General features: G+C 39.5%; 1 long non-coding RNA gene across 1 annotated transcript; it reads right to left on the bottom strand.

The window, feature by feature from the left end:
- Positions 1–291: 291 nt before the first annotated feature.
- LOC112447884 (uncharacterized) lies at positions 292–8,961 on the bottom strand. Its single transcript, XR_003036155.2, has 3 exons — positions 8,712–8,961; positions 7,608–7,754; positions 292–1,319 (listed from the first exon to the last, which is right to left on the bottom strand). It is a non-coding gene; the product is annotated as an uncharacterized lncRNA (long non-coding RNA).
- Positions 8,962–9,333: the final 372 nt, after the last annotated feature.

Here is a 9,333-nt window from a genome sequence, read left to right as displayed (position 1 = left end):
TGACTGTTGTTCAGTTGCTAAGTCGTGTCCGACTCCTTGCAACTCCATGGACTGCAGCACACCAGACTTCCCTGTCCTTCGCTATCTCCCGGAGTTTGTTGTCTGTTAAGTCAGTGATGCTACCCAACAATCTCATCCTCTGACACTCTCTTCTTTTGCCTTCAATCTTTGCCAACATCAGGGTCTTTTCCAACATTGGCTAGATTAATATTTATTTAAATATTATTATGACTGTATACATGATATTTACAGAAAACTCTCAGGGAATCCTATGAATATGCTTTTCTTTCTTTCAACTTTTCATTTTCCCTGAAATTAATACTTTTTTTGGTTGTTGTTCTTATAGTTTTGTTTGCTTACTATTGTGTACCTATCACTGTTTTATCTCAACTCTTAAACACTTGTCTAAATATTCTTTTGATATCTTCAAAAGAATCAGGTATTCCTTTACCTTCATATTTTCACAAAAACTATTCTGGGTCTTGTGACACTTTGTTCTTGGACTTCCAACCTCTAAAAGTGTGAGAATAAAATTCTTTTATCTAAGCTACTCAGTTTGTGGTATCTTGTTATGACAGACCTGGCAAATGAATACATCAGTGTTTTAAAACTGCATGATAATATGCTTTCAAGTGGGTCTAATTCCATTTATTATCTGGGCACTCAGTGGTTCCTACAATCTGCAAACTCATGTCCTTTCCTTGAATTTTCTAGGATTATTTTATTGTTGATTTCCTTCCCTATATTTTTCCCTGTCTCTCTTTGTGGGATTCCTCTCATACAGCTGTTGATCTTATGGTCCTATAACTTTCTTTCTTTCTTTTTATTTTTTTACACTCATTTTCTAATTCTGTCTTTTTGCTCTACTATCTATATTGAGATTTGCTCAACTTAATTATTCAAAGGTTTTTTTGAATTTTTTATTCTGCTAGTCCTTGGGTCCCCTTTTTTATTCCCTTAATGTTCCTTTAAAAAATAATATAATGCTCTTGTTTCATGGGGTCAGTATCACCTCTTATCCCTCTATGGATATTTATAAGTTTTTTGACCTGTTCACAGGCTTGGTTTCTTCCACATTGCTTTTTGTTTGTTTGTTTTGGTCTCTACCTTTCAAGTTGGTTTTCCTTGGATGTCTGACAATCGGTGGTGGTCTATTCACATTTAGGAGTGAGGTACTAAAAAGGCTTCTTAGGAGTTCTGACCCCATGGGTGAGCCTTGTAGACTGTCAGCTTCAGCTTCAAGTTCTCTGGCTGGGCCATAAGACTTGATGTCTTTCTCTCAAGGTGGTCAGATGACCCAGAGAAATTACCGTGGTGCTCTGAAATTAGAACAGAGGTAAAATACTTGGGGCTTTACTGGGCTATAAATGTTTAATAAATGTTTCTGTTTATGGTATTGAATCTCATCCCCAAATGTGCCACGTCTTCCCTAAAAAGTAATCCTATTTTATCTTATCCAGCCCCTGCCTGGCTGGAGAGGGACAGTTATCTAGCTGAACAGAGGATCTACGGATCTAACCACATCTTAAACTCATTTACAAACCAATCCTCCTGTTTTTAATCCCAACTTTATCCACATTTATGGAAGTACCAGGTATTCCCAGTCTTTTGGGAGCTCTTTGATGTAATCAGGTACTTTCTAGCTCTTTCCGAGGCAAGTTAAGGGGTCATCTTTCTTAGGTCTCTTAAACTGGATACCTCTTGTTTTTATGGCTTCTAAATCCCAAATCTCATTGTTCCTGTTGTGCCTCCTAATCTCATTATCATTGTAGGTTTCTGCCTTAAAAAGCAATTCCTTTGCTGTCATTTTACTGGGTTTCAAGAAAAAGCCAAAGTAAATGTGTATATTTCATTGATTACCCCAAATTAGAAGTCAGTTTTACATTTTCACAAGGGAATTAAAAGCTGGCTCAGGAGTGTTTGAAGACAAACAGGTCTGCTTTAAATTTTGCTACTGGCCATCCCCACATCCACTTGGTTGACAAACGTGTCCATGGAACAGAAATTAGAGCTCTGACTCATGCTTTTATCTGAGCAACCACAAGTTTATTCACATTTTTGGTTCATTTGTCAACTGAAAAGGAAACTAATTCTACTAGCTTTAATTCTAACCAAAGGAATCTGAAAAAACTTTCTATCTTCCTGGCTTTGGTTGGGAGTAATGATCCTCCCCCAATCCCTGATTTTCTTCCAAAATAACACAGCCTCTGAATTTTGAGTGCTCAGTATGTGCTAGGCCCTGAGCTAGGCACTTTTACATGCATTATCCCATTTAATCCTCCCTGCAACCTTACAATGCCCACATTACTGTTCCCATTTTGCACAGTGGAAAATTGAGGCTCTGAAAAGTTAAAGGGTTTGTTCAGCTTCACATACCTATTAAGTGGTAAAGCCAGGGTTTAAATCTGAGTCAGCCTGTGTCCTGACCCCCTTTCACCCCACTATACTATCTTGATGATGATTTATTTCTGGACTTCTTGAATGTTCATTTACATGTCCCTGGGTCATTTAATGATGTTCTCTTCTCCATTTCTGATGCATTCCCATACTATATGCTGTATGGGAGTGAATGGCATCCAGTTGCTTCAGCCTTTCCACCCTTCTTATCCACCTTACACATCACTTCCTTGGAGAAGATTCCATGACTTTCCAAGGATCAATTTGGTGTCTTTTGTGTGCTCTTGTAACATATATAGAATCCTGCTTGCCTTATTAAACCAGTGAGAACCCTTTCTAGAAATTATTTATTTACTTATCTCTCAACTACACTAAACTATAGGCTCCTGAGAACAGTGGCAGTAGTCATCTTATCCAGGTGACATGACTAGTGTCATTGACCAGATACTAATTTCCCAGATATATTCATAGCATTGCCACACAATAATGAGAATAAACGGTCTATTATACATTGAGATAATTACCGGTAAAATAAAGCATCAACTGTGGCATTTTTCAATAACCTACCCCAGTATCCAAGAGCTTATAATCTAGGGGAGAGAGCGCCCTGACCTATGGCCTTCCTAAATGTGGCAGAATATCTAAAACACGATGTTGAAATACAAGTTCTACTGGGATAAACAAATACAACAAATAAGATATTCCACAGCCAGAACACCACATGCAGAATTTACCAAGGAAATTCTGAGAACCATTTCAGTAATTCTTGGATCCCACAGGATTTTTTTTTTTTTTTAAATTTGAGACTATTTTGCCAAAGAGAGTTCCTATTTCTGCCTGTGGGGACAGGAGACATAAATGAAGGACTGCCACTCCCTTCCAGGGCTTCCAAGACACATTTCAGAGCTTGAAATGACAATTTTATTGTGGCTGGGAGACACAAGTAACACTGCCTGATTCCTGCCCAAGGACATTAAAGTGGCCTGGGGAACAAAGATAGAGGTTGTGTTGGGATCATCCAGGATAGTCAAACCAAGAGTTTATAAGCAGCTTCTTTTATTTCTTTAAAAAACATTTAATTTCCTCCCATTCTGTGGGTTATCTTTTCACATTGTTGGTGTGTTGGCGGGGCATGGGGAGCTGCACTGGGTCTTTGTTGTGGTACATGGCCTTTCACTGTGGCAGAGAGGCTTTCTCTATGTGCCCCGCAGCATGCAGGGCCTTAGTTCCCTGACCAGGGATGGAACTCACGTCCTGCACTGGAAAGCAGATTCTTAACCATTGGACCACCAGGTAAGTCATTTCAGTGGATGAAAGCAGTTTCAATGGATCAGATGTGGGCCACATGGAAAAGATCCAACCAAGAGTCATTTGGGGTGCTGTCAAGTAGGATCACTTAGAGAGTGAAGAACCCTAGCAGGATATTGGAGGGGAGCTGCAAAGGAGTCACAAGTGAACAACAGGCATAGAAATGTGCAAAACAGGTAACATGACCTATAGAAGAGAGGCCTCCAGGAAAGCAATTTTCCAAAGGACCTAAGAAAGTCCCCAGAAAAGAGTCAGCTTTGAATACTAAAAATTTTCTTATTTATCATTCCTCCAACCCCAAGAGGTCAGAAACTGGCGAGCCAGCTGGAGTAGGAGAAGAAAAGAAAAAGGGTATTAAAGTGGAGAGAAGAAACTAGCCATGCATCCTTCCCCACCTTTGCTGCTGCAGGCTGCTAGGCTCAAGCCCTGCCCAGCTGGGGGAATATTTGCCATTAAAGAAAAGGTGGAATTTTGATCAGAATCTTGGGCTAGACATTTTGGCTTCAGACTGAAACTATGTTTGCACCTAAGAACATTGACCTAAGAGGAAAAGTCATGGAACCTACCCATGTTCCCATATGTGATTGGCAAGAATTATCCTCACTGAATGCACTTTGAGAGGCAGTGGGGAACCATAATAGAGATGTGTTTTGATTCCATTTACCAGTCATACATTCACTAAATGGGTTACTAGGACATTTACATTTGTATACTCAGGATTTATTTTTCTTTATTTTGTTATTGATGTATAGTTGATGTACACTATCATATAAATGTCAAGTATACAACATAGTGGAGAAGGCAATGGCACCCCACTCCAGTACTCTTGCCTGGAAAATCCCATGGACGGAGGAGCCTGGTGGGCTGCAGTCCATGGGGTCACGAAGAGTTGGACACAACTGAGCGACTTTCCTTTCACTTTTCACTTTCATGCATTGGAGAAGGAAATGGCAACCCACTCCAGTGTTCTTGCCCGGAGAATCCCAGGGACGGGGGAGTCTGGTGGGCTGCCATCTATGGGATCACACAGAGTCGGACACGACTGAAGTGACTTAGCAGCATTAGTATACAACACAGTGATTTCATGATTTTTTTTAAAGCACTGAGTTTTTTAAAAGTTTATTGCTGAACAATGATCTGGTCCTGGAAAGAGAACCATGTCAGGATTCTAAACACTGAAATGGGAAACAAGTATTTCAAAAGTGCATACAAACTTTGGTCTGGTGCTGACAGGCATCAATGGGCAACAAATTTTCTGAAAATCTATAAACTTGTGTGGTTTCTGTTTTTCTCCAAATGACTCAAGGTGTTTAGGGAGATCACAGTTACTTAAAGAGAGATACCCTCCTATTGGAGATACCTTCCAAAAGGGTAGAGATTACTCAAAAGGGTAGATCAGATCAGATAAGATCAGTCACTCAGTCATGTCCGACTCTTTGCGACCCCATGAATCGCAGCACACCAGGCCTCCCTGTCTATCACCAACTCTCGGAGTTCACTCAGACTTATGTTCATCGAGTCACTGATGCCATCCAGCCATCTCATCCTCTGTCATCTCCTTCTCCTCCTGCCCCCAATCCCTCCCAGCATCAGAGTCTTTTCCAATGAGTCAACTCTTCGCATGAGATGGCCAAAGTATTGGAGTTTCAGCTTTAGCATCATTCCTTCCAAAGAAATCCCAGGGCTGATCTCCTTCAGAATGGACTGGTTGGATCTCCTTGCAGTCCAAGGGACTCTTAAGAGTCTTCTCCAACACCACAGTTCAAAAGCATCAATTCTTCGGTGCTCAGCCTTCTTCACAGTCCAACTCTCACATCCATACATGACCGCTGGAAAAACCATAGCCTTGACTAGACGAACCTTAGTTGGCAAAGTAATGTCTCTGCTTTTGAATATGCTATCTAGGTTGGTCATAACTTTCCTTTCAAGGAGTAAGCGTCTTTTAATTTCATGGCTGCAGTCACCATCTGCAGTGATTTGGGGGCCCAGAAAAATAAAGTCTGACACTGTTTCCACTATTTCCCCATCTATTTCCCATGAAGTGATGGGACCAGATGCCATGATCTTCATTTTCTGAATGTGGAGCTTTAAGCCAATTTTTTCTCTCTCCTCTGTCACTTTCATCAAGAGGCTTTTTAGTTCGTCTTCACTTTCTGCCATAAGGATGGTGTCATCTGCATATCTGAGGTTATTGATAGTTCTCCCGGCAATCTTGATTCCAGCTTGTGTTTCTTCCAGTCCAGCGTTTCTCATGATGTACTCTGCATATAAGTTAAATAAGCAGGTTGACAATATACAGCCTTGACGTACTCCTTTTCCTATTTTGAACCAGTCTGTTGTTCCATGTCCAGTTCTAACTGTTGCTTCCTGACCTGCATACAAATTTCTCAAGAGGCAGATCAGGTGGTCTGGTATTCCCATCTCTTGAAGAATTTTCCACAGTTTATTGTGATCCACACAGTCAAAGGCTTTGGCATAGTCAATAAAGCAGAAATAGATGTTTTTCTGGAACTCTCTTGCTTTTTCCCTGATCCAGTGGATGTTGGCAATTTGATCTCTGGTACCTCTGCCTTTTCTAAAACCAGCTTGAACATCTGGAAGTTCACAGTTCACATATTGCTGAAGCCTGGCTTGGAGAATTTTAAGCATTACTTTACTAGCATGTGAGATGAGTTCAATTGTGCGGTAGTTTGAGCATTCTTTGGCATTGCCTTTCTTTGGGATTGGGATGAAAACTGACCTTTTCCAGTCCTGTGGCCACTGCTGAGTTTTCCAAATTTGCTGGCATATTGAGTGCACCACTTTCACAGCATCATCTTTCAGGATTTGAAAGAGCTCAACTGGAATTCCATCACCTCCACTAGCTTTGTTCGTAGTGATGCTTTCCAAGGCCCACTTGACTTCACATTCCAGGATGTATGGCTCTAGGTCAGTGATCACACCATCATGATTATCTGGGTCGTGAAGATCTTTTTTGTACAGTTCTTCTGTGTATTCTTGCCATCTCTTCTTAATATCTTCTGCTTCTGTTAGGTCCATACCATTTCTGTCCTTTATCCAGCCCATCTTTGCATGAAATGTTCCTTTGGTATCTCTGATTTTCTTGAAGAGATCTCTAGTCTTTCCCATTCTGAGAAGGTTTTCTTATCTCTTCTTGCTACTCTTTGGAACTCTGCATTCAGATGCTTATATCTTTTCTTTTCTCCTTTGCTTTTCGCTTCTCTTCTTTTTACAGCTATTTGTAAGGCCTCCCCAGACAGTCATTTTGCTTTTTTGCATTTCTTTTCCATGGGGATACAAATCAGCAAGAAAAACTCTAAGGGTTTTTCATAGGCAAGTGGGACAAAATACAAATAGACACACAAGAAAAATACAACTATATAATGAAATAATATGGGAAAATATTCAGCTCACTTAATAAACACATAAAGTATTTTAAAATTTATTTTTAGTTGAGTAAACTTGTGAAAATTAAAAGTGAATACCAGTATTAGTGAAGGTATATTTAAAGAGTCTCATACATTGCTGATAATTTGGCATAAACTTAAAGCCAAAATTATGGCTGTAATTTTTATTTGTATTTTTAACTTTTTATTTTGAAAACTTTTTAGATTTACAAAGCAGAAACTTCTACTCCGCATCTAGATTGACTATTTATTTTGTTATTTTCAGTTTTATTTTGGTATTATAAACATTATCATTATCATTATTGATGACCATCTAAGAATAAGTTCCAGATGTCACACCATTCTGCCCCTTTACCATAAATACTTCAGTATATATCTCCTAAGAATAAGAATATTTTCTTTATTCTCTTATACAACCATGGTGTAAGTATCAAATTTAGAAAATGTAATTTTGATACAATATTACCAAATACAGAGTCAGTTGGCAGATCTTACCAGTTGCTGAGTAGTTTTCTTTATGTATCCTTTTCTTCATCCGTGATCCACTTCCGTGTCCCTCACTGCTTTGAATTGCTCTGTCTGTTTAGTCTCTTGTAAGCTGTACCAGTTCCTCCGCTTTTGTCTTTTGTGGCACTGACATTTCTGAAAAAAGATTGGCAGTTGTTTAGTAGAATGTCCTTCAACGTAAGTGTGTCTACTGGTTCCTCATGATTACACGCAGGCTCTTTTGGCATGAGTTTCTGACTTTTGACCTAATAATTTCCACTTTTGGGAATCTACTTGAAGAAATAATAGTAAGTAAAAAACAGTTTTAATGTTGTATTTATATGAGATGAGGAATATCCACTAAACCTATTCTGATAAGCATTTTATGATATAAGTCAAATCATTATGTTGTATACCTTAAAAGTATACAGTACTGTATGTCAGTTTTCTTACAATAAAACTGGTGGAAAAGCCCAATTTATATGGCTCCAAAGCAGCACAAATGTCAAATAATAATAAAATTACCATCCACATGTTCTGAGAGCATGTACTGAACAACCAGCAGTATGTTCTGTTGTTTATGTGCTTCATCTTATTTAATCTCCCTCCCCCATAAATCCTTCCTCTCTCCAGGTAAGATGACTTTGGGAAAATTGCCTAAAACTTGCTGTAAAGAAATATTTATTTCTTCCTTAGTGTCCAGTGTGCTTTTGCTCAGGTTGAGGAAGATGGGGATGGCAGTGCCAGACCTGGGAGCTGGAATCCTTACCACCTTTTGTCTATGTTCTACTGGATAGTCCTTACCATGGATTGCCAGGAGGCACGAGGTATCCCCTAAGAGACAATGGCATTTATAGAAATGGCAGTCACATGGTAGCTGGTTTCATGGGCTTTGGGATAAAGTCTGAATTCTTTGCCAGGACCCTCACACTCAGGTCCTGCCCACCTTCCAAGTTTCATTTCTTGCCTCTTCAGTCTGCACTGTCTGGGCTCCATTATACTTTTAATTCCCAGGGTGGGCAGTGGTGTCTCCTGGCTCCCTGCCTTTGCATGCCATGTTTCTTCTGCTTGGAATATCCTGAATGCGCTCTTCTCTGCGTGGTGAATGCTTACTTGTCATTTAAGACCAGTTCCCATGTCACTGGGTCAGTAAAGTCATTCTTCCTCAGCATTGATTTCTCTGCCAACACCCTCTCCACCAGAATAAATCATTTCCTGTTTGTGCTTCCTCGCTCTCACAGAGTTTTGTGCAGCAAAACATTCCTGATTGTCCCACGGAACTCAAGCCTCTTCTTTCCTTGGTAACATGTATCTTGCTGCTAGATCATGAGTTCTGGGAAGTCACAGAGCAAGTATGTTAATGGTTTTGCCCTTAGTAGCATTTAGTTCAGAACTGACATGTGGGAACCACTTGATAAATATTTTGGGAATTAAAGGAAGGTACATAAATGATGAGAGGATTCATTCAATCATTCACAAATTAATCCAAGGTCCTTCTTTCTAGTTATAAAATGCTATAGCATGAATATTTCCTATTGATGAAATAGCATTGTATATTAGAATATGGCCTAATTTATACTTAAAATACTTATATATAGTAACATAATCGCATAAGATACATATATACATATATGTGTGTGTGTATACAGTAGTTCCCCCTTATCCAAAGGGGATATGTTCCCAGACCCTCAGTGGGTGCCTGAATCTGTGGATAGTATTGAACTATACCTATACT

This window comes from Bos taurus, chromosome 8 (assembly GCF_002263795.3).
Source record: "Bos taurus isolate L1 Dominette 01449 registration number 42190680 breed Hereford chromosome 8, ARS-UCD2.0, whole genome shotgun sequence".
Taxonomy (NCBI): Eukaryota; Metazoa; Chordata; class Mammalia; order Artiodactyla; family Bovidae; genus Bos; species Bos taurus.
The sequence above is the reverse complement of the archived record's forward strand: the minus strand, read 5'-3'. Positions and strand labels throughout refer to the sequence as shown.